Source organism: Sus scrofa, chromosome 15 (assembly GCF_054392235.1).
Source record: "Sus scrofa isolate SSC_HxYL_T2T_F1_AM1 chromosome 15, Sscrofa_HxYL_maternal_Yorkshire_Landrace_v2.0, whole genome shotgun sequence".
Classification (NCBI taxonomy): Eukaryota; Metazoa; Chordata; class Mammalia; order Artiodactyla; family Suidae; genus Sus; species Sus scrofa.
In genome coordinates this window covers 27,574,849-27,601,070 of record NC_139397.1, presented here as the reverse complement: position 1 = coordinate 27,601,070, position 26,222 = coordinate 27,574,849, and the positions used below count along the sequence as shown (strand labels likewise).

Sequence of the window (26,222 nt, the reverse complement as noted above, 5' to 3'; positions counted from 1 at the left end):
TCAATATGCTGCCTACAAGAAACTCACCTCAGGACAAAAGATACATATAGATTGAAAGTGAAAGGGTGGGGAAAAATATTTCACGCCAATAGACATGACAGAAAAGCAGGAGTCGCAACGCTCATATCAGACAAAATAGACTTTAAAACAAAAGACATAAAGAAAGACAAAGTAGGACACTACTTAATGATTAAGGGATCCATCCAAGGAGAGGATGTTACTATCATCAACATATATGCCCCAAATATAGGAGCACCCAGATACATACAACAAATATTAACAGACATAAAGGGAGATATTGATGAGAATACAATCATAGTAGGAGACCTTAATACCCCCCTCACATCAATGCACAGATCCTCTAGACAGAAAACCAATAAAGCAACAGAGATCCTAAAGGAAACAATAAAAAGTTAGACTTAATTGATATCTTCAGGACACTACATCCAAAAAAAGCAGAATACACATTCTTCTCAAATGCTCATGGAACATTCTCAAGAATCGACCACATATTGGGACACAAAGCGAATCTCAATAAATTTAGGCGCATAGAAATTATCTCAAGTATCTTCTCTGACCACAATGCCATGAAATTAGAAATCAACCATGGGAAAAGGAAAGAGAAAAAACCTACGACATGGAGACTAAACAACATGCTACTAAAAAACCAATGGGTCAATGAGGAAATCAAGAAGGAAATTAAAAACTACCTTGAAACAAATGATAATGAAGACACAACCTCTCAAAATCTATGGGATGCTGCGAAAGCAGTGCTCAGAGGGAAATTTATAGCAATACAGGCCTTTCTCAAAAAAGAAGAAAGATCCCAAATGGACAACTTAACCCTCCACCTAAACGAATTAGAAAAAGAAGAACAAAAAAGTCCTAAAGTCAGCAGAAGGAAGGAAATTATAAAGATCAAAGAAGAAATCAATAAAATAGAGACTCAAAAAACAATAGAGAAAATTAATAAAACCAAGAGCTGCTTCTTTGAAAAGGTGAACAAAATTGACAAACCGCTGGCCAGACTCACTAAAAAGAGGAGAGAAAGAACCCAAATAACCAAAATTATAAATGAAAAAGGAGAAATCACAACGGATACAGCAGAAATACAAAAAACCATAAGAGAATACTATGAACAACTGTATGGCAACAAGTTTGACAATCTGAAAGAAATGGACAATTTTCTAGAATCTTACAGCCTGCCAAAACTGAATCAAGCAGAAACAGACCAACTGAACAGACCGATCACTAGAAATGAAATTGAAGAGGTCATAAAATCACTCCCTACAAATAAAAGTCCAGGACCAGATGGCTTCACAGGTGAATTCTATCAAACATATAAAGAGGAATTGGTGCCCATCCTCCTTAAACTCTTTCAAAAGGTTGAAGAAGAAGGAATACTCCCAAAGACATTCTAGGAGGCCACCATCACCCTCATTCCAAAACCACACAGAGATACCACCAAAAAAGAAAACTATCGCCCAATATCATTGATGAATATAGATGCAAAAATTCTCAACAAAATATTAGCCAACCGAATCCAACAACATACCAAAAAAATTATACACCATGACCAGGTTGGGTTCATCCCAGGTTCACAAGGATGGTTCAACATACACAAATCAATCAGCATCATACACCACATTAACAAAAAAAAAGTCAAAAGTCATATGATCATCTCAATAGACGCAGAAAAAGCATTTGCCAAAGTCCAACATCCATTCATGATCAAGACCCTCGCCAAAGTGGGTATAGAAGGAACATTCCTGAAAATAGTCAAAGCCATTTATGACAAACCCACAGCAAATATAATACTCAATGGGGAAAAACTGAAAGCCTTCTCCCTCAAATCTGGAACAAGACAGGGATGCCCACTCTCACCACTGCTCTTCAACATAGTTTTGGAAGTCCTATCCACAGCAATTAGACAAACAAAAGAAATAAAAGGCATCCATATAGGAAGAGAAGAGATAAAACTGTCACTGCATGCAGATGACATGATACTATACATAGAAAACCCTAAGGACTCAACCCCAAAACTACTTGAACTACTCAACAAATTCAGCAAAGTAGCAGGATATAAGATTCACATTCAGAAGTCAGTTTCATTTCTGTATACCAGAAATGAAATATTAGAAAAGGAATACAAAAATACGATACCTTTTAAAATTGCACCTCACAAAATCAAATACCTCGGAATACACCTGACCAAGGAGGTAAAGGACCTATATGCCGAGAACTATAAAACTTTAATCAAAGAAATCAAAGAAGATGTAAAGAAATGGAAAGATCCTCCATGTTCCTGGATTGAAAAAATCAATATTGTAAAAATGGCCATACTACCCAAAGCAATCTACAGATTCAATGCAATCCCTATCAAATTACCCATGACATTTTTCACAGAACTAGAACAAACAATCCAAACATTTATATGGAAGCACAAAAGACCCAGAATCGCCAAAGCAATCCTGAGAAACAAAAACCAAGCAGGAGGCATAATTCTCCCAGACTTCAAGAAATACTACAAAGCCACAGTCATCAAAACAGTGTGGTACTGGTATCACAACAGACAAACAGACCAATGGAACAGAATAGAGAACCCGGAAATAAACCCTGACACCTATGGTCAATTAATCTTTGACAAGGGAGGCAAACATAAAATGAGAAAAAGAAAGTCTATTCAGCAAGCATTGCTGGGAAACCTGGACAGCTGCATGCAAAGCAATGAAACTAGAACACATCCTCACACCATGCACAAAAATAAACTCAAAATGGCTGAAAGACTTAAATATAAGACAAGACACCATCAAACTCCTAGAAGAAAACATAGGCAAAACACTCTCTGACATCAACATCATGAATATTTTCTCAGGTCAGGCTCCCAAAGCAATAGAAATTAGAGCAAAAATAAACCCATGGGACCTAATCAAACTGACAAGCTTTTGCACAGCAAAGGAAACCCAAAAGAAAACAAAAAGACAACTTACAGAATGGGAGAAAATAGTTTCAAATGATGCAACCGACAAGGGCTTAATCTCTAGAATATATAAACAACTTATACAACCCAACAGCAAAAAAGCCAATCAATCAATGGAAAATGGGCAAAATACCTGAATAGACATTTCTCCAAAGAAGATATACAGATGGCCAACAAACACATGAAAAAATGCTCAACATCACTGATTATAAGAGAAATGCAAATCAAAACTACCATGAGATACCACCTCACACCAGTCAGAATGGCCATCATTAATAAATCCACAAATAACAAGTGCTGGAGGGGCTGTGGAGAAAAGGGAACCCTCCTGCACTGCTGGTGGGAATGTAAACTGGTACAGCCACTATGGAGAACACTTTGGAGATACCTTAGAAATCTATACATAGAACTTCCATATGACCCTGCAATCCCACTCTTGGGCATCTATCTGGACAAAACTCTACTTAAAAGAGATACATGCACCCGCATGTTCATTGCAGCACTATTCACAATAGCCAAGACATGGAAACAACCCAAATGTCCATCGACAGATGATTGGATTAGGAAGGTGTGGTGTATATATACACAATGGAATACTACTCAGCCATAAAAAAGGATGACATCATGCCATTTGCAGCAACATGGATGGAACTAGAGAATCTCATACTGAGTGAAATGAGTCAGAAAGACAAAGACAAATACCATATGATATCACTTATAACTGGAATCTAATATCCAGCATAAATGAACATCTCCTCAGAAAAGAAAGTCATGGACTTGGAGAAGAGACTTGTGGCTGCCTGATGGGAGGGGGAGGGAGTGGGAGGGATCGGGAGCTTGGGCTTATGGGACACAACTTAGAATAGATTTACAAGGAGATCCTGCTGAATAGCATTGAGAACTTTGTCTAGATACTCATGTTGCAACAGAAGAAAGGATGGGGAAAAAAATGTAATTGTAATGTATACATGTAAGGATAACTTGATCCCCTTGCTGTACAGTGGGAAAATAAAAAAAAAGAAGATATAGTACATGTACACAACGGAATGTTACTCAGCCATAAGAAGGAAAGAAATAATGGCATTTGCAGCAACATAGATGGACCTAGACATTATCACGCTAAGTGAGGTTAGGCAGTGAGACACCGATGTAATATGCTTTCACTTACATGTGGAACAACAACAACAACAAAAGGATACAATGAACTTCTTTGCAGAATAGATACCAACTCACACACTTTGAAAAAATCATGGTTTCCAAAGAAGACAGGTTGGGGTGTTGGGGGGAAGGGCTGGGATGTGGGATGGAAATGCTTAAAACAGGATTGTGATGATCATTGCACAATTATAAATGTAATAAAATTTAAAAAAAAAAAAACCTTTCCATACTCTCATGGGTAATTGTTTCTATAAAATCCCCAAATGTAAAATTTTTTAAAAATCAGGTATTTTAATCAACACTTAGACACTAAACAAATTATATTTTCCTCAGGTATAAGTATAATGTATATATAAAATAAGTATTGTGGAGTTGAGTATACATTTCTTGTCTCTTTATAAGTCAGTGGGCAAAAATTTATTGGCTGCCTATAGTACGTAAGGATATGTTTTTTATAGCACTCCTAATTATATCAAGAAATAAAATATTGTTAGACACTAGTCTTCACCTAAAAAAATGTTTGCCCTTCAGTTGGAATAACAAGACAAAAAAGTATGACTTAGAGAGATTAATCACCATATGATAAATTTGTGTTATCTGAAGCCCAAGATTATGCCATTCTTCATGGTACCAAATCCCAGACATACAGGCCAGAAACCAAAAGTTTTATGTCTGGATCAATAGGGACCATCCTGTGTGATGGTCAGCTTACCAGTTTAATGACACTGTGATAGCTGAATGATAGAGATAATTTCTATGGCTCAAATTATCACTTAGCGTGGTAATTTCTAGGTCCATCTATGTTGCTGCAAATGCCATTATTTCTTTCCTTCTTATGGCTGAGTAATATTCCATTGTGTACATGTACCATATCTTCTTTATCCACTCCTCTGTCAATGGACATTTAGGTTGCTTCCATGTCTTGGCTATTGTATATAGTGCTGCGATGAACATTGGAATACATGAATCTTTTCAAGTCATGTATAGATGCCCAGGAGTGGGATTGCTGGATCAAATGGTAATTCTGAGCAATAGAAATTATCTCTATCATTGCTGTTGGGGTCACAGGTATATTTAAAATGTCTTGCATAGTAGCCATTCTAACAGGTCTAGAGGTGATATTTCATGAGTTTTTTTTTTTTTTTTAGGGCCAGACCTGTGGCATATGGAAGTTCCCAGGCTAGGTGTTGAATCAGAGCTGCAGCTGCTGGCCTATGCCACATCTACAGCAACACAGAATCAGAGAAGCGTCTGTAACCTACACCACAGCTCATGGCAACACCAGATCCTTTACCCACTGAGTGAGGCCAGGGATCAAACCTGCATCCTCCTGGATGCTAGTCAGATTCGTATCCATTGAGCCACGACAGGAACTCCTCATTGTGGTTTTTATTTGCATTTCTTTAATAATTAGTGAATGGCTAATTATCAAAAATCCAAGAAAATAACAAGTGTTATGCCCTTTAGAATAGCTACATGCCCTTTAGAATGGCTATTATCAAAAAGGCAAGAAAATAACAAGTGTTGGAGAGGATAAGGAGAAAAGAGAACTCTTTTACACTACTGACAGGATATAAATTGGTACAATCTCTATGGAAAAATATATGGTGACCCCCTAAAAATTAAGAATAGAACTACTATATTATCCAGATATTCCAGTTCCAGATATTTACTTGAAGAATATGAAAGCACTAATTTGAAAAAATATATGCACCCCTTTGTTCATCCCAGCATTGATTGCAATAACCAAGATATGGAAACAACTTAAGTGCCCATTGATGAATGAATAGATCAAGAATATGTGTTATGTACATGAAGTGGAATACTACTCAGCCATAAAAAGATGAAACTTTGACATCTGTGATGACATGAATGGACTTTTAGGGTACTATGCTAAGTGAAACAAGTCACATGAATTTAGACAAATACTGTATGATTTCACATGTGGAATATTAAAAGATAAATGAACTAAACCAAACAAAAAGAAACATAGATACAGAGAATAGAGTAGTGGTTACCACAAGAAAGAGACTGAGGGGAAGGAAAAATGACTAAATGGGGTCAACTCTGTGGTTATATATGGAAACTAAACTTATGGAGGTGAGCACACTGTAATGTATACAGAAGTTTAAATACAATGTTGTACAAGTGAAACTTTCACAATATTATAAATCAATGTTATGTCAGTAAAAATAATTAATTTTTTAAATGCCTGGCATATACTTAATACTTAAAGAGTAGATTTTAGCTCTGATAAGCATATATGTCAAAAGGAACAGGTGGGAGGAAGGATGGACTAGGGGTTAGGGATTGGCATATACACACTCTGGTATATGGAATGATTGGCCAACAGGGACCTGCTGTATAGCACAAAGAATTCTATCCAATATTCTGCGATAATATAAATGAGAAAAGAATCTGAAAAAGAATAGATAGATGTATAGGGATAACAACCACTTTGTTGTGCAGCAGAAATTATCACAACATTCTATATCAACTATACTTCAATAAAATTTAAAAAAAATAATTTTAATTAAAAGTGTATATGTCTAAGAAAACAAGACTAGAGGAGAAAAAAATTTCCCCATATTTAGGAAGTGTGGACATGGCTTAAAATGTGCCATATGATAATGCACTGAAGGCAAAGTATTTTCACAGGGCTTTGGAAGTTGGAAAAGAAAATATTCAAAACTAATTTGATACATATTAATTGTATATTATATGTATATAATTATAACATATGATATAGAATATATTAACTGGTGGATGATCCCATTTGGTTATCCAAGGCTTTCTTTTCAGGTATTTATTTAAAAAAAGAATAAAGACCTTTGCATTCCAGTTAAAGTTTTTTGTATCAATAACATAACACTTTACCACCAATTTATGTTTCCTTTATACCAACCTTCTTACTTAATTACTCGTTAATTATCATTCCTTTCTTTTAGACCACCAGCTCCCTGAGGGCAGGGCTATGTCCCTATTTTATGTCACTACATCTTCATTGTCAAGCAGAGTTTCTGGTATGTAGTACTAGGCTTAATAAATGTCAGTTGACTAAATTAATGAACTAATGGTAGAAGGGAAGGGAGAGGGATTTCATTTTTATTGACTATGTTCCAGGCATTTTACCCCATTTAATCTTCCAAAAAAAATTTGCAGTTGTTTTCTTATTCCCATTTTATAATTTGGAAAACTGAGGCTCAGAGATGTTAATTAGTGTGTCCAAAGTCATATGACATCAAGAGAATTTAATCTCAGGTCTTAATTCAAAACCCATGCCATTCCTCCTCACCACTCAAACTATAGCCTTGCTTGTTTTTTACGAATCAAGTTGGGCTTTGCTATCTAAGAGAATTAGCAATTATTCTATGTCTTCTGATAAGCTGTACTTTCTGAAATTTTTCAATATGAAGTAAAGAAGTAATAAAATTTTTTTCAGGTATTCCTGCAATAGACTTAATAGAACAAAAGAATGTTAGGATAGTCTCTTAAACGCTCTCTGGCCCCTCCAACATCTGAAGTTAGCTATTCTGAAAAAAACAACTTGACTTCAAGAACAGGGGAAAAAGAGTTTCCAAAATTTTAAATAGAGAAAATTTTCACTTAATGAAGAAAGAACTGATTCAGCAAATTGAAAGAGTATACCAAGTTCCAGGAAAACATGAAAAGATACTCAATGATGAGTTATGTTCTGATAAAGAAATTTTGCATCAATGATAAAGGAAAAAAAATATACTCAACCAGGTATAAAAATACTTGACACATGGGAGAAGTTCAGGCTAATACAAAACTTGTGCTCAGAAACATTTAATGCTAGCAAATAATAGACCAATACCTCAAAAATTCAAAATGAAATAACCACATGCATTTTTTTTAAATAGATGAGAATATTTAAACATTGTAGAATACGGGAAATGCAGCACCCCTGAACTCTTGGAAAAACCCACTTGAAATCTAGCAAAGAATAAAACAGCTCAGAAATAAGGAGACTTTTGTTCGTTTGTTTGTTTGTTGTTTTGTTTTGTCTTTTTGCCATTTTCTTGGGCCGCTCCCGTGGCATATGGAGGTTCCCAGGCTAGGGGTCAAATTGGAGCTGTAGCTACCGGCTTATGCCAGAGCCACAGCGACGAGGGATCCGAGCCGCATCTGCAACCTACACCATAACTTTTGGCAACGCCGGATCCTTAACGCACTGAGCAGGGCCAGGGACCGAACCCAAAACCTCATGGTTCCTAGTGGGATTCGTTAAACAATGAGCCACGATAGGAACTCCAAGGAGCCGTTATTAAAGAGGTGATGGTGGGCACTGACTTGAAAATAGTACAAATTCAGAAAATTATGGGTTATAGAGTTTAAGAAATTTGAATTTGGCAGCAAAAATAAAAATAATTAAATTTGGAAGAAGCAGAACATGTGAAAATATGAGATTGCTTCATTTTTTATAAAGCAAGTAAAAATATTCTTTATAATGGGAACATGTAGTTTAAAAAATAATGCCAAACTTTTATTTTCAGAAAACTTATCCTAACCTTATGATGTTGAAGGAAATATTTTCTTTGGTAAAAGAGTGATATCCGAAGTCCAGCAATGGTTTCAATTTTATTTCATTGTATTTTTCTTCAAATAAACTCAAGCAAAAAAGAATTCAATAAGACTAAAAAGGCATATGTGTTATATAAAAGCACTTTTATCAATCTATCAAGTCATTCTTCTATCTGTGGAGATACAAAGAATAAAGTCTGGAATTTCGCTGAACTAAGGTCAATATGCATTATTTCCAGATGATGAAACTTGGGGTTAACTTTTCCTTTTTACATACTTTTATTTATTGCATAAATTCCTTGTAAAGTTTAGTCATGATTTTTATAAAGGAAATAGTAACCTTCCTTAAATAAAAGAACTACGCATACACACACTACCCTTTAGGATTTCTGTTTCATTGAATTGCCTACTTAAACCTTTTGCTGATTTCTCCATAGACTTTCTTCATTATCTCTGTATAGGAGATATGTTTATGTCTGCTCTGATAACTCATTTTCAGTCATATGTATTGCCACTATTCTTGTCTTTTATTTTTAATGACGTCCTTTATATAAATACATTACCAATTAGAATGAAATTTATTATTATTTACCCTTTAGCATTAAATATTTATTAAATTTAAATATATTGTGGACAATATATTTATTTCCTTTATGGTTTCTGAAAGTCCCATCTCTTTTTTGTTTTCTTTTTATGGCTATACCAGTGGCATATGGGAGTTCTTGGGCTAGGGGTCGAATCAGAGCTGCAGCCACAGCTATACCACATCAGAGCTGTGACCTACACTGGATCCTTAACCCACTGAGCCAAGCCAGGGATCAAACCTTCATCCTCACAGAGTCAACATTACGTCCTTAACCTACTGAGCCACAACAGCAAGTCCTGAAATTCCCATCTTGCTGAAGGAGGTTTCCTACAGAAAGTCATATAAACATCCTCCTATGTATTCTCCTACTATTTTGAATATCTACATTTCTAATTATATCAAATGCATTTTTGTGTAAAGTTGAACTAGTTTCACTTTCATCCAGATAAATAACAATCTATGGTGGCACTATTTGGTTTTGAATCTTCTTGAGCTAAAAATGCTTTTCGTTATGTGATTCTGGCTTACATTTTTGGTTCTTCTAACCTATATGCCTATCTCAATGCTGTGATTGCAGTTTTATAATAAACTTTAATAGCTGAAAGACCAGCTCCTCTTTGTAGTATTCTTTTATTTCATTGCTTTATTTTTCTCAGAGCTTTATTCCATCATCTAAACTTTAAAATAATTTAATCTAGTTCCCCAAACAAAACAAAAGGCATTAATATTTACAGTAGAATTGCATTCCACTTAATATTATCTTATTTTGTATTTGTTTATTTTTAATAATTTTCCTTTTATAGGCTCTATTAAGTGCATTTTTTTGTCTTTTGTCTTTTTAGGGCCACATCTGTGGCATATGGAGGTTCCCAGGCCAGGGGTCGAATTGGAGCTACAGCTGCTGGCCTATGCCGCCACCACAGTAACATCAGATCCAAACCACGTCTGTGACCTACACCACAGCCCATGGCAACGCCACACCCTCAACCCAATGAGCGAAGCCAGGTATCAAAGCCATGTCCTCATGGATAATAGTCCAGCTCGTTAACCACTAAGCCACGACAGGAACTCCTTAAATGCATTTCTAAGCAACTGAAAGGCTAGCAATTGCTCTTGAGCTTACCATTTTTCCATTTCTGAGTACTAGTAATAAAGAGAAAAGCTGTTGAATTTTTTATATTTATGATATACTAATAAAATCCTGTTTTTAAATCCTTATTTTATACCACATTAATGTGAATCTAAAGCATAATAGGTACAATTTCTCATCCATAAAATTGATAAAAGTGATGGTAACACCCAGTTCCTTAAAGTTTATTTAAGGAAACAAGCCCTATTGTAGTTCACTGGTATATTTACAAATTACTCAAGAGCTATATTTATCAAAGTTGTTCTGGATTTAGTTCTAAAAATTAAAATTAAATTAGGAGATACTACTCTTATTACTGTGCTGAAAGTCCAAGCGAGTTCAACAAAATAAGAGAAAAAGTGGCATAAAACTAAAAAGAAAAAATAAAATTATCTTCATTTTTGGATGGCATTTTTCACATAGGAAATCTTAAACAATTTGCCAAAAATATACTAAAACTAGTAAGTATATTTAACAAGATCACAGGACATACAGAATATGCTGAATGTTAACAGTTAAGTATTAAAAATGAAATTTTAAAATGTTTTTATTAGAATAAAAATATTTCAAGTGTCAAAGAATAACTCTAAAATGTGGTTAAAAGAACTCTTCACATAAAACTATCAAATAGTGCCTAGGGAACTATAATAGATAAATAAATGGAGAGGTATGGCCAGTTGTGGATGGGAAAAATCACTATTTTCAAGATGCCCATTCTCCTTAAATTGATCCAAAGATTCAAATGTGGTCCTACTCAAAACTCAACAAGTATTTATAGACATGCACAAACTGATTATGAAATCTAACGGAAATACAAGGGACCTAGAATACACACAACAGCTTGAAAAGGAGCACCAAATTTGGAGACCTTACATTAGCTAACTTTGAGACTTATTTAAATCTAAGCTAATAAGCTAGTGTGGTTTTGTAGTAAGGGCCAACAATTAATGGAACAGGAGAGTTCAGAGGTTGAGGATCTTGTGTTGCCACATCTCATGGCAACACCAGATCCTTAACCCACTAAACAGCACCAGGGATCCAACCCACATCCTTGTGGATACTAGTCAAGTTCATTACCACTGAGCCACAACGGAACTCCTGAAAATTTTTTGATGGATAATTTTATTTGCCCTGACTGTGATTTACTCTTGGTTTCACATTCTGTTGTTGACCTTGGATTGTAGCAAAGCTCCCAGGATGAATTAAGTTGAGGCATTTTTAAAACTGTTTACGGCAGAAATTATGAGGTCTTGATAACTATGCTATTATAATGTTTTATTGAATACACTTTAATGAATAGGTGAGCCTAATCTGCAAATACTGTTGGCTCTACCATTCTCTGCACACAGGATTCAAGAAATTTCTTTTATCTGACCTCCTGCACAAGGGTTAAGAGAGGACAACTGGGCCAGTTCAAATAAAATCTATTTCTGAACAAGGGTAGTGAGGTGTGGGTGGACTTCAAAACATTCTTACCTTCTTTTACTAGAGGGTCGGGGACATAAATACCTAGACTCTGTTTAATTCATTCCTTTGCTCTTTGATTTCTTCCAAACAACAATTACATTACTTTGGGGAAAAGTTTGTGGCTATAAACTACAAGGCTGGATTTACTTTCTTCTCTTAAAAAAGATGGTCCATTCTATAAATCATGATTCAATATATAGAATTCCAAAGTGAAGGTGTTTGTCATTTCATTTCTGGAATCCCATAGATTGTCATCTGGAGGAACGTTCAGAGCAGTAAAAGTGGCTCCTCCTGATTTAGAAATGTTGAGCCTTTAAAATTTATATCCCACAACCAGTGTTTCATCATATTGGCATCCTGCATGGTTGCAGTGTCCTGCTGAGCAGCAACTTAACACAGTCCTGGATCTGGATTAGATCATACATTTAGATTCATCACAGAACAACAATTCTTATGTAGTTTTCCCAAATGAAACATCAGGGAAAATCAGTTTGGAAATGAACTGGGTAAATCTCTGGAACTGAGATTGATGCCCCAGATCTCAAATGATCCTGATAGCAAACATCCTACATGCAGCAGTTTGAATTCAGGGGTTTCTGAGACCATTGACAGATTTAAGATATTGCTCTAAAACTGAATTGTCAGTTTGTGCTGGATTGCAAATGTTCACGATCAATAAAATTGTTTAGGAACACTCTGATGTAAAGAGTAAAAAAACCCAATATTTTCCAATTCCTAAATCTTCAGATGCTCATGGTAATTGAGATGTATTCGGTAGTATGCTTCCAACAAAATCCATCTGGACCTTATGTCGGGGTCTTTCTTGGCAGTTGTAGATGTTATAGCACCCCTTTAACATGCTCAACAGACATTAACACTAACAAAATAGAAATGCTTTATACTATCTCACTGAGTTCACCAAATCTCCTTTTCTGAGTACTTGACGCAAGAAAATGCACATAGGATTCTCTCAGTATTACTGATAAGGAAATGAAGAAATTAATCCATGTTAGATAATTTAGTATTTAATTGGATACTACTTTTTTTGATTTTCTATTGGTTTCTTATATGTTTATTTCATTTCCCAAGGACGGTTTTTAATTTCCTAGAGACATTTTTTAATCCATAATTTTCCTATGGATAGCATAAGGCTATGACCGTAATAGGTGCTTAGGAAATGATGGTTGATTAACTACACATTGTTATCAGCATCAAAACATCTTTGAGTACAATTTTATGCTTTCCTTAATTCTTTAGTTGAGCTGTATCACTAAACATGAGGGAAGCCTCTTCAGGCAGCCTATTACAAGAACACAAGCTAACCACTTCCTCCTAAAGCAAAGATACATTCTACGGCAGGAAACTTGGAGCAGGCTGTGAGTTCAGCAACTCTGCAAAAGTCAAGCGAATGGAGTCTCCTCCTCAAAGCTGTTGACACTGTTCAAATCTATCAACATGCAAGATGAGGGGTGATGATGGGTGCATAGGCCAGACGAAATGGACTGGAAGATTCACAGGCCAGAGGAAAAGGTCCAAAAAGGTAGACAAAGTGAGGAGAATCAGAAGCTGATATAAGATGTGCAAATGGAGGCACAGGCAAGATCATGGAGCAATAGACAGAAGGATTACATGTTAGAGAAGTTACTTGGCAAGTTCAAGGTACAGAGATCATGGCCATTGTGAGCTTTCCATGATGTAAGTGGAAGGGCCAGGTGAGCAGAGAGGACAATTAATAAAGTAGAAACAGGCTCGCACACAGGAATGGGAACTGTCTTTAAGAAAAGGACTTTGTAACTTTAGAGACAGGGTCCTTCCTATGATATAACACTTGTATTTTTATGTATACATTCATGCTTAGACTACCAGTGGAATAAACAGCCTACAATTTTATTTTAGGGTGAGTTTATACATTTATAATGAAACTTTTTTTGTTTTTCCTGAAGAACAAAGTTAGTTACTTGACTCTCATACCTGATACTATTAAAGAAAGAGAAAGAAGAGACACTAGAGTTTAGAGGCTAAGGCCAAAAGCTTGGATTTGCCTTCCTTGGTGTCAGTTAACCCTTTTTTTTTTTTGCTAGTTTCTTTAAATGTAAGTTGGGCCAATAATACTCTCTTGTATAGTTTTCATCAAAATTAAATGGATTTGCATATGTAAAGCTGTAAGAACAATGGCTCACTGGAAGTAGTCAATGAATATTCATTTTTACAGTCCTTATTTCCTGAAGTGGATAGACATTGCTGACAAGTGCAATCAAGATTTTGGTACCCAAAGAACAAGACAAAATAGACTATATCTCTTCAAGAGAGTGATGATAACGAAGCTTATTTCTTACAGGTGTGTTACCTGTAAGATAAGAAGATAAAATCTAACCAAATAGTTGTTTAGAAGAAGAACTACCTCAAATAAATAATAAATCCCAACATGGCAGATAAATTTAGAAAATGGACCAAAGAAATTTATTTTATTTCCTACTATATCAAAATTTGTGGGTAATCACATCAGAATGTAGATAATATGTATTCATGTTATTTTCGTCCATGAAGAGTTAGGAAATTTGGTAACTCTTCTTTTCCTTAAATTGAGGCTTTTTTTGAACTAAATTCTAAAGGAGGATCAACAAAAGGAGGCCTGATAAAATCTCATATTCTATGACGAAGGTGATGTGAAGTCTTATAAGAAAGGTCATGGTAAACAACTTGTTTTCTTGAGTTGAATTCAAAAGAGAAGAATCTTGAGTGAAAAGAATATTAATAAAAAGCACAGGAAACATCACAGCTCTGAAAAGTTAAAGTGATTTTTTAATAGATATGAATAGAGCATAATTTATGCAACTCTGAAAGCACTACATTAAGGTTGGGAGGAGTGAGGTAGATCTGGCACAAAATGACTTTTGACACATGCCATGTATTATTTACCAGAAAATTCTACGTCGTGCATTAATATGACAGGCATAGTCACTTGATTAACTGAAGCCAATTGGTTAGTACATATAGAGAAATTTGGTTCAGATGTTTCCTGGTATATGTGGAGCGAGAAGGACAGCAGAAAACTCAAGCAGCTGCTTCCTGAACAGAGGAAATCATCTGAGTAGAGGCAAGAGTGGGCTGAGGTAGGAATAAGAAGTTGAACTCAAAGTTCTCAAGAACATGAATCCTAAATTTGTAGGAATTCCTGTCAAGGCTCAGCAAAGACAAAGCTGACTAGTATCTATGAGGACACAGGTTCAATCCCTGGGCTTGCTCAGTGGATTAAGGATCCGGCATTGCCATGAGCTGTGGTGGAGATCACGGAGGAGGCTGGGATCCCACATTGCTGTGGCATAAGCCAGCAGCTGCAGTTCTGATTCAACCCCTAGCCTGGAAATTTCCATATGCCATTGGCGTGAACTAAATAAATAAATAAATAATTGGTAGGCCACAGAGCACTCTCAGCAGCTCAGAGGGCAGTTCTTTCTTAGCAACTTTATGTCACTATTTATGGTTTCTCTTGACCCGCTGATAAAATAAAGGACCATTTCATCCATCTCTATTTCAGAAAAATTCAGCCATGATAAAATAAGAGAAGGAAACTGTTTTGTGACTATAAGGAGCAGAAGTTCTATGAAAAGAGCCTAATATGTAAATTTTTTTTCATTTTCTAAGAATGATTTATTCTCCTTACACTTTCTGCTTTGGCTTTACCTCAGACCCATCACCTCATGTTTGTATGTAAGGACGATCCAGTGCTTTGTTCTCATCTTGTGAACCCTCAGAAGCTGGTCTCCGTGTTCCCATCTGAGAAATCGATTTGATCTTCTCCCTTTTCCTCCAGCCTCATGTCTCTCCTGGGACAGCTTACTATACAAACGAAAATGAAACAAGCCTACAGTTTTTACAGTGACAGAACCAAAGCCTTTTCTGTTATCACTCGTGTAGCCCATAGGGAAATATCAGAATACGGATTGGTTTTGGCAAAGAGAAAATCCATGGAGAGGTTTGGGTTTAATAAATCTCTGCTATAAAAGACTCATATTTAAGTTCCAGCAAATCACAGAGCGCATTCCACCAGGGCTATCTAATCTCTTGCCTTCTCAGTTGCAAATTAAATTTCTCCTTGTTCCTATTTTTTTGGACTCTATTTCGAATGAGATAGAAGATGAAGGCCCTCCATCAGCCCATTCCCTGCCTGCAGAAAGTTGTGTTTCTTACGCTAAGTACTGTGATATGTGTTCCAGAGGAAGCCATGGTTTGGTAATAAATACTGCTTAGCCTGGGTAATGTTGCTTTTCAAGGACCATGGAAGTTCTATCATTCATGGCTTATTCTTCCTAGACTGTTGAAGAGAATTCATTTTGCTCATGGGGTTCAAGGAATAAGAGAATACAGTGTTGGGTTAAGAAGCTTCAAAATGTAGTTGATTCTATTATAACACAACTGACTGATAGTTCTGAAAATAATCTGCAAACAATTGCCTACCTATAGCTCTAGCTATATTTGCCTATATTTGTCTGTCTGCTCACACATATATATGTACACACACATATACATATGTAAAATCATATGTAAATTTGCATTATATATATAAAGTATATATTCACAAATATATGTATATATATACATACTTAAGATAACATGATAGATTATAACATTAAACTCTTTTTAAAACTTTGAAAACAACAGTTTAGACTAGATGACCATTTAAGTTCTCAATTTTTTTTTTTTTTTTGGCCACATATGCAGCATGTGGAAGTTCCCAAGCCAGGGATCGAACCCACACCATGGTAGTGATCTAAACCAGATCAGTGACAATGCCAGATATTTAGCCCACTGAGCCACGTGGGAATTCCTCCTGTTCTTAAATTTTATAGTAAATGACTTCAGGCCAAAAGTTCATTATACTCTCCAACAAACAAATTTGGAGGACACCAAACATCATAGCAACTTGATCAAAAACATTTTCTCTGGAAGCTGGAAAGAAAATAAACCATGCCAGCTTGAATTGAGCTTCTGACCTCTCCCGCTGCTCCTTGTTTGTTTTGTGTTGTTGTAATTAGGCGTGTAAATCGCTGGGTGGATTATGATTTATTATAGGGACAGAATCCAGTCTTTTTCATTTGTGAACTCAAAGTGGGAACTTGCACATAGTTGGCATTCAACAAATGTGTGTGGCCAAATTGTTAAACAGCTTAGAAAAGTTCTCCATCATCATTACTTTAGCTTTTATTAATAGTATTATCATCGGGCCACTTCCAACACCAAAACTTACCAACATCCCTCCACGCAAACAGTGTTCTTCTTACCCATTGGTAAATAATGTGTTGCATGAGACAGCAGCCCCAGTCTTCTCAAATTGGCTCTTGGAATGCTTTGTTATTTATGGCATTTGATAGACTCACAATACTCCTGAGGCTGTAGGCCTTGTACACATGCATAATTCAGGCGCATTCAGCATTTTAAACCCTACCTTGGGTTTCCTTTAAAAAGTCATATTGATTTTGATTTAAAACCCCAAAGAATAAGCAGAACCAAGCTGCTGGGTTAGTTTGATTAATTATATTTCATTCTTTACCACTGGTTAGGGTAGTGAGGGTGACAAAGCCTTCACTAAGCCATGTGTCTACAGTCTTACGGCCTTTCTGACAGCTGTGTCTTGAGAGTAATCCACTGGGTTGGAGGTTAAACCAGACACACTTTGACATTCTTTTTTTTTTTTTTTTTTTTTTGCTTTTTAGGGTCGCATCTGTGGCATATGGAGATTCCCAGGCTAGGGGTCAAATTGGAGCTGTAGCCTCTAGTCTACACCACAGCCACAGCCACACCAGATACGAGCTGCCATCTGTGACCTCCACCACAGCTCGTGGCAACACTAGCTGTGAAGCCAGAGATCAAACACACAATCTCATGGTTCCTAGTTGGATTCATTTCCACTGCGCCACAATAGGAACACCACCCTTTGACATTCTTTACAATTTGGAAACAAATATATGTTCTTTCACAGGACTAGTAACTTAGTCCCACTAATTTGGAAAACCCATCCCAGTGAACAGCCTGGCACCTTCAGTGAGTATTAAAACACAGTATCTCAAATGAAACATTGTCACTAACCACAAGGCAGCACTGTGAGAAGACAGAGAGGTCAAGGACACACTGTCTTCTTCAGTCCCCAGGACTGTTCTTCTCGGAAGCTGGAAGGCAGACAACATAATATTGGTATGTCTTGTTCACACTTTAGAAATATCAAAAAAAAAAAAAACTATAAGAGGAGGAGGAAGCTGCTCTAAGCATTATATAAATACATCTTTGTTTGAAGCCTCAGTTTTTTCATCTGTGAAATGGGGGTGAGCTGGAAAGTCCATTTCAACTTAAGCGTTCTTTTCCACTTAGTTCCTAACTGAGGCAGCAAAGAAATGGGCTGAAGTCGTCTCTTCAGAGGGAATGCCCGGGAAGCAGTTATTCACTTAAGGAGAAGAAGGCAAGTATTAGATTTGCATTTTAGCCAGCAAAGAGAAGCTTGCTGAGGATAGTTTACCATAAGCTCATTTCTCAAAGAAATACCCTTCTATGCTCTCTGGTTTACTGAAGGGATCTCCACGTATAACAAGGCCTACTGTGGGCTCTGCTTGGGATCAAGAGATACATAAGAATTCCAAATATCATCAGAGCTTGGCTATTTCCCAGCCTTATGGGCGGTGACGTGCGAGTTTGTGCCATGACAGTGACAGTACCCCCAGCACACAGCTGTGCTATCCCTAGATGATGTCACCCACAGGGGACAGCTGGGGGGCAGTTTTTGTTTCAACGACTATCTGTTGCCCAATCCACTTTTTAAAGTTTTATTGAAGTATAATTTACAAGTCTGTGATAATTTCTGCTATAGAGCAAAGTGACCCAGGCATACATATAACCATAATCAGGTCTATCTACTAGCACCTTTTAATGACATTTTAACTCAGCATATCCTGAATAAAACTTCTTTTCTTTCTTCCCACACCCTTTCTCCCTGTGTGTGCCAGTCACATTCAAGTGAATGGCTGTCCAATTAGATGCACAAGGTAGAAGTCAAGAGATCACTCAACACATGGCTCTCCTTCAGCCCCTACCTCCCATCCTTCAAGATCCTTTATTTTTACTCCCTTCATGTCTCAAAGCTGTCACCTTCTTTCCATCTTTGTAGATACCACTCTCACACCCACTATCGGGCCTCATGTTAGCTTCTTAGTCATATCCCACTCCCTTATGCTTAAGAACCTCATCTTAAGGTTGCCTCTTGCCATAATTTGTTCTCCTATATCTTTGTCTGGCTAATTTCCACTTATTTTCCATGTTGCAATTCCAGTGTCATTTCCATGGGGAAGCCTTCTCTTAAGGACGGAATGTTTGCATTTCCCTAAAATTCATATTTGAAGCCCTAACACTCAATATGATGGCGTCCTAGGTGGGGCCTTTGGGAGATAATTTGGTTTAGATGAGGACATACAGCTGAAGCCCCCCATGATGGCATTTGGGTTTTTTTAAGAAAAGGAAAAGACCAGCCTTGTGAGGACGCAGCCAGAAGGTGGCCACCTTACAGGCCAGGAAGGGAGCTCTCATCAGGAATCAAATATGCAGGCTCTTGACCCTGGACTTCTCAGCCTCTAGAACCATGAGAAAAAATGCTGTTTAAGCCACTTGGTCTATATGGTATTTTGTTACAGTAGCCTGAGATGACTAAGATAGTTTTCATGAGCCCCTAGGATGGACTAGATGTTCCTAATCTGTTGCCTCGTGGGTTGTAGTAGATTTTCTTTGTAACTTCTACCCCAGTTAACACCATGCATGACTATTCAATCAGTGGCTCCTTCCTCTAAGGTTAAGGCCTGAGGCTGGGCTTGTCCATTGTCACAACACCTAGCACAATGACCGGTTCACAGTCAATACTCAATAAATAGCTGTTGAATGAATTTAAAGTTCTAGGTAAATTAGCTGGTTCATTAGATGTTTAGAGTAAAAATGTCTGTATTCCATAGATAATTCTCAATTACAGAAAACAGTCCTGCTAACAAACACTTTCAGCACATATATGAGCCTGTTACTGACTATTAGCACATTTTAAAAAATCTTCTTTCAAGTAAATGGATGTCCCTTTTACCTCAAAAGAGAAGACTTTCCCCCCAATTTTCAAGTCATCAGTTCAATTTGGATATAGTCAAATGACTCCATAACCTTGGTTTTTCCTTTAATGACATGAAAATACAAAATTAAAAATGTTAATGCATAATTATATTTCTATAGTTATTTATGCTTCAAGGGCAAAGGGAGCTAGAAAACATGTCGCTCTGGGAAAACGAGGACAAGAGTATTAATGGAAGGTATGGGGCAGTCTTCAAATGCGCATGAGGTCCTAGGGTAGAAGAGGCAGTAGTTTTGTTTGACTGAAAGGCAAAACTAGGATAAGAGGTAAAAATTCTATAAACCTAGGTTCCAGTCCAATTAAAAAAGAGCTTTCTAACATAATGCAATGTATACCTTGCAATGAAATGAACCATGTCCTACATTAACGAATACCTTCCCAAATCAGAGATGATGAAGAAGCAACTCCTACATCAGACTCTGGGCTGTCTGCAGAAAAGCTCCTTCCTGGCTTGGGATTATAGAAGGGAAAAGCCATCTAGGGCTCTGGTTGATCCTTAAAAGTTTGTCCTCCTATAAATCCAAATTTGCTTACATAATTGACAAAGTTCAGTTTCTATGTAAATTGAACCCACATTTGTGGAGATAGAACCCACATTTGAATGTATTTGAAAAAAAGAAAATACAAGTTAAAAAATCAAAAAGAATTTTTTCAGTTCAACTAAAGTATATCAGCGTATAGTAAAAAGTATAACATTTTAGAAAAACTGGCCATTTTACAATTAATGCTAATATTTCAGACAGGCACTCTATTTCCTATCTAGTTATTTTGCCAATGTTTGATTATGGTGAAGAAATTTATAGACATGTTAGCTCACTGTTTTTAATGAGCTGAATATGCTCTCTAATGGGATTGCTAAATTGGTGCTAAATTGTAGCTTGGGGACTTATTATTGTGAGATTCTTTTTTGTTAGTTTTCTTCTTCATAGAGAAGAGACTTGAATTGACTTCAGGTAGAATAGTGAATAATAATTGTTAGTTTTTATAAAAATTGCCCTATATGTTGACTTAGTTTAACTTTCACCAGATACTTAGTCTGTGGAGAATGTTAAGAATCTTTTACTTTGTATTTTTTAAAACTGAGGTGTACTCGATTTACAATGTTTCAGTTATACAGCAAAGTGATTCAGTTATATAGATATATTTAATCATCCATATATACAAATCATCCGAAAGGTTAGGTATAGTGCTGTGCTTTACACTCTTACTGGATTAACCTTATAAAAATACGGAGGTGAGGGGTGCCCCTAATACATCAATGTGTCAGCCACCAAAGCCAGTATAGGACTTTGCACATTGCAGACTCAATAAACACTAATTGAATTAATTATTTGCCCATGAAGACCCACGTTTCCTTTCTTCAAGGCATTAGTTTGACCCTAGAACAGTGAATAGAGCGCTAGACTGTCAGTGTAACCAGGACTTACATAGGATGCAAAGCATGACTGCCTGGACCGGGCGGGGGGGGGGGGGGGGGGTACGTGTGAGTGTGTGTATGTGTGTCTGTGTACCATGCAGTTAAGCGTATGAAAATGAGTATGCAAAAATCATTGCATATATTTAAAGGTAGTTAATGACTTATGAGGCTCTCCATGTCCCTTCTTCTATTTACTTGAACTCAGAGAGTTACCCAAGTGTAAAATACACCTGTTGGATTAGGAAAACTTAGTCCAGCAGTTGTAGTGCCTTGGGTAAGTGTTTAGCCACTGCACTGGATTACAGTAGGGGAGCTGGAAATTGGTTTTATTTACCACCTATCCCCAAATTCAGATGCAAGGGACTTTCTCCCACCACACCAATTAAAGATCCTCAGCCTTAGCTCTGCTTCTCTTATGCTCATTGCTCTTCTGGGACGCTGTATATGTGTGTAAGAGATTATTAAGATGGTGTTGGGGGAAAGTTATCTACAAGTCCAATGGAACCTTAGATCCTTGGTTATAGACTTTCATGACTGATGGTCCCCACTTGTACTAGGTAGCTCCCCAGAAGCTAACACAGAGGCTCTGGATGGCAATGGGAAGAATAGCTGATGATCCTGCATGGAAACCCAGATGGCAGTGCACAGGGACTCAGCTGCCACTGGCAGGAATAATACTTCTTGTGCTGTTCCTTTATTGAGCTCTCACTCACTCTGGTTCTCATGGCACTGGTGCACAGAACCAATCTCAGGGGGACAGCCAAACCACCCACTTATGGCTGTTTTATTTATTGCCTTTTAGGGCCGCACCCATGGCATTTGGAGGTTCCCAGGCTAGGGGTCGAATCTGAGCTGTAGCTGCCTGCCTACACCAAAGCCACAACCACGTGGGATCTGAGCCGTGTATGCAACCTACACCACAGTTCATATCAACGTCAGATCCTTAACCCACTGAGCAAGGCCAGGGATTGAACCCGCATCCTCCTGGGATGCCAGTTGGGTTCGTTAACCACTGAGCCACAATGGGAACTCAATGCCTGTTTTCTCACACATTCACTTGGACATTTTCTGTTCACCAGATGAAATCCCTTCATCTCTCCCTCTGCATGTTCCTCAGCTCTCAAGCTCTCCTTCAACTTTAAAGCTCAACTCAGAGACCTTTAGCATCTTCCCTTTAACTGGCATGTTCTTTTGGAAACAAAAGGGAAAATTAAGCTGTATTCCACTTTTTTGTTCTCCTTTTAGCCAACTGTGGGAAATGGGGATAAAGCTACTTAGAGTTAATATCTCAAAAACATAAACTTGCCACACAACATTGGGAATGCACATTTTTCCCATGTTCCACATTACTCTTTAGTAATTAGCTCCTTTTCACTGCATTAGTTATGTTATAGCTGGAAGTGCACTGTGCCTTCCAGGAAGCCCAAGGCCCCCTTCCCCAAATATTTATGATCAGAAAGAAGTACTCACAGTCCCATTGAAAGCCATAAAATGCTGGTGGAATGGAAATAAAATGAAATTCATTATAGGTGTTCATGCTCTAATCCCATTGCTCACTATATACACTCTTCTTCATACACCCTCATCAAGAGTAAGAAAGAGGGGCTACCACTTGGGGTAGCAGCCTTCAAAATCCATGGAGATAATCACCCAAAGGAGCATAATCAATTCAACATGTGTGCCCTTGGTGACAGAGGATGCCTTTTGATGTATAGGAAAGTGATTCATTGTACTGTAGCTTCTAAACACAAGGGAAAATCGAATGTAATCCAAGCAACTTTGGAACGTACATTCATATAAATATAGTTTTCTCATTTTTAGGAGAAGATGGATAACCTCTGGAGAAGAAGGTAGATTTGGAAGAATCTCAATCATGGAAAAAGATTATCCTGAATAATGCCAGGAAAAAAAACAGTTTCTCAGATGGGAGCTTCTTTCACTATTTTCCTTTCTGTTTTTCTTTTTTTTTTCCTGGTGATCTCTCCCTCCTTCTCTTTACAGATTTCACTTCCCTTTTCTGTTATTTCCTTGCCCTTTTTCTCCTTCAGCTCCCACATTCTCCTCTCCCCATTCTGCCTCTGCCTCCCTACCCTCTGCTGCCAAGCCTTAGCCTAAATGTACATCACTGGGATTCAATTCCAGTGAACATATGTCAACTTGGTAACTCACCTCTATCCATCCGTACCCTCTAACCTTTTAAATCACTGTCCTGTAATTGCTAATTCTATGAAATCTTTGGAATGCTTTCAAATGTTAAAGAATGCATCTATTTCTGAAATATCTAGTATTTTCCAAAGAATGTGACTCATCACAGAATTTTAAAATACACTTTAGCGCACACTTTTATAAGAACAGGGGAATACACAGGACATATTTAGTGGCATTCACCCTGGAAGCAACACATTTTATTAATAGTGGGCCTTTGTGCATCTCCACGGATGTTAATCGAATCCATTTGTCTGTCCCACAGCCAATCAGGTGGCCAATGGCTGAGGCAGCACTCATTATTTGATTTGCATATCAAACATGCACACAGACAGGCTGGGAAGGGAGTCCACTTCCACCCATCTGGACACATTTCACAAGTGGGCTTCTCAGCCACCCACAATCACCAAATAAGAAATGATGTGCTCCCGGGATGTCTCCCCTCCAGTAGCTTCTGGGTGGAGGGCAAACAGGTTAGAGTCATCTCCCCTCAAAGCTTACAGGTGATCCCTACAAAAAAGAGAAACACATAGAAACATTACAGTGACCTCACCTAAAATGTGTGTTGGGAGATGAATGCTGCTAGTATAGTCTGTGTTCAGATAAAGAAGAGGATTCCCAGAACCCTGACATTTGTCTCTTCTGTGGACAGGGAATGTTTTGGCTTGTCTATTCATTTTAAGATTTTAATAAATGTACTTTGAAATGGTAAACAGATGAATGGATTTTATATTTTTAAGTAGTAATCTTTTACATTTATATGGTTTGTTATAAAACTTCATTTGATTTTCACAGTTCCTGGGCTATGAAGGGAAGTTATTTTTGTCCCCAACCCACAGATAAAGAATTTTTATTTTGATTGATTTGCCCCAATATCAAGTTTTACCTGGTAGATAGCCAAACCAAAATCCAGAAGAGCTGAGCCAAAATTCGTGTTTCTCCACAATGGCAGTCTATGACGGGGGTGCCTTTTCTGGGAAACTGAGGTTATGTGCCCACATATGCCATAAGAATAAGAATGCGTGCAATGAGCTTAAGTTAAATTTAAATACTTTATTTATTTTTTTTTTACACACCACCTATATTCTATGTATGTGTGACTAGGTCACTTTGCTGTACAGTAGAAAATTGACAGAACACTGCAAACCAACTATAATGGAAAAAATGAAAAACACTCAAAAAAGAAAAAAATACATTAAATAGTTAATATTTAATTACAGAAGGCAAGTTAATATATATGAATTACTTAAAAACACGAAGTATTTTTTAATCACATATATAAATGTGTAAGCTTCATCTTTGCAAGCTAAATCTTGGCTCATTCACTTTCCAGGAAATGGAAAAATTCTGTAATTATATACATACATATAAAATATAGATCTTAATAATAAAAGGTAACAAAACTATACCTATGTTAAAGTACTTCTAGAAACAGAGATTGCTGTATATTAATTTAACATCAATTTTCTATAAGCTCTTTGGCTAAATTTCAAAATTTCAACTCATAGCACACTAAAAAATGCCTTGCATTAAATAAATGTCACACAACTGCCATGTATGTGATGAAGATTAAATTTTTCTTTAAATAAATATGTCCCTTATTTTTGTGACCTTTCTATACTTTAATTTATATATGTTAACAGTTTTTAAAGTCAGGCTTTGTTTGTTTTATAGCCCATAAAATGAAGCATGGTTTTATTTTATGTAATTTACTCTTCTCTGCTTTTATTGTTGTTGCATATGTTAATGTTTTGGCTTCAGAAATAAAGTATCATGTAGGTATGCAATTAACTTTCTTCTGCAATTTTTCTTCAATACAGAGAATAATTGAGCAATTTTCATTGAGTAAGGAATATAGACAGATAAAATGAAATGTTATTTTTCTTTTGGATGTGTAGAAGATATATTAATAGCATCATAAACATAATGTAATTTACTCTGAAGTATGGGAAGGGACATGAGCTCTTAAACGATGACCCAAATGAACTGTATGTTAGAGGTTTATATCCTCATTTCCGCCTGTGGTAAAGATTTAATTGTAAGGCTCACACAGCTGCTTTATAGTCACAGCCGTTAGACAATTAAAGTAGAATCAATTTGTTTTGCATGAATAATGATTTCTATCAGAATAAAAGAATGACTGCATTTCTGATAGATGAATACGTGTTTTTACTAAATAAATCCAATCTATGTGGTTCAGGCAGTTAAGAAGGCTTTAATGTATTAAAAACAAAATCTTTGGGGTTTGGATTTGTTTTTGTTTTAATCTTGCAGAGGTAGACATAAAACTGAATTTGTATTTTCTAATCTGTTCTATATATTCCAGAGCCAAATATGAGACTATGTACTCTGGAGCTTATATGATTTCATTTTTTTTTTCCTCATGCTTCTGAGCAAATAGCAAGTGCACTAAGCCTTCCTATAACTCTACTAAAGTTTTAAGAAAATGCTCTTGGAATTAGCACTTACTTCTTTCTTTGGAGGAAAATGTCTGACTTATAGTAATTTGACACGGAGAAGGTTATAAAGTCCAAAACTCTTTTATGTGCCTAGCTAATGGTCCATTTTTACTAGTGGTAGAGG

The 26,222-nt window shown here is 36.7% G+C and overlaps 1 protein-coding gene across 9 annotated transcripts in view; it reads right to left on the bottom strand.

The window, feature by feature from the left end:
* Nucleotides 1–26,222, bottom strand: part of LOC106506183 (uncharacterized) — a 777,071-nt gene that overhangs the window by 372,959 nt on the left and 377,890 nt on the right. For 3 of the 9 annotated variants that reach the window (XR_014830574.1, XR_014830569.1, XR_014830567.1), the window contains 2 exons: nt 17,953–18,032; nt 15,550–15,705 (listed from right to left, as the gene is read on the bottom strand). The exons of the other annotated variants lie outside the window; for them this stretch is intronic. The gene's annotated coding sequence lies outside the window, so the exon portion shown is untranslated. The remainder of the gene's footprint in view (nt 1–15,549; nt 15,706–17,952; nt 18,033–26,222) is intronic. 9 annotated transcript variants of the gene reach the window in all.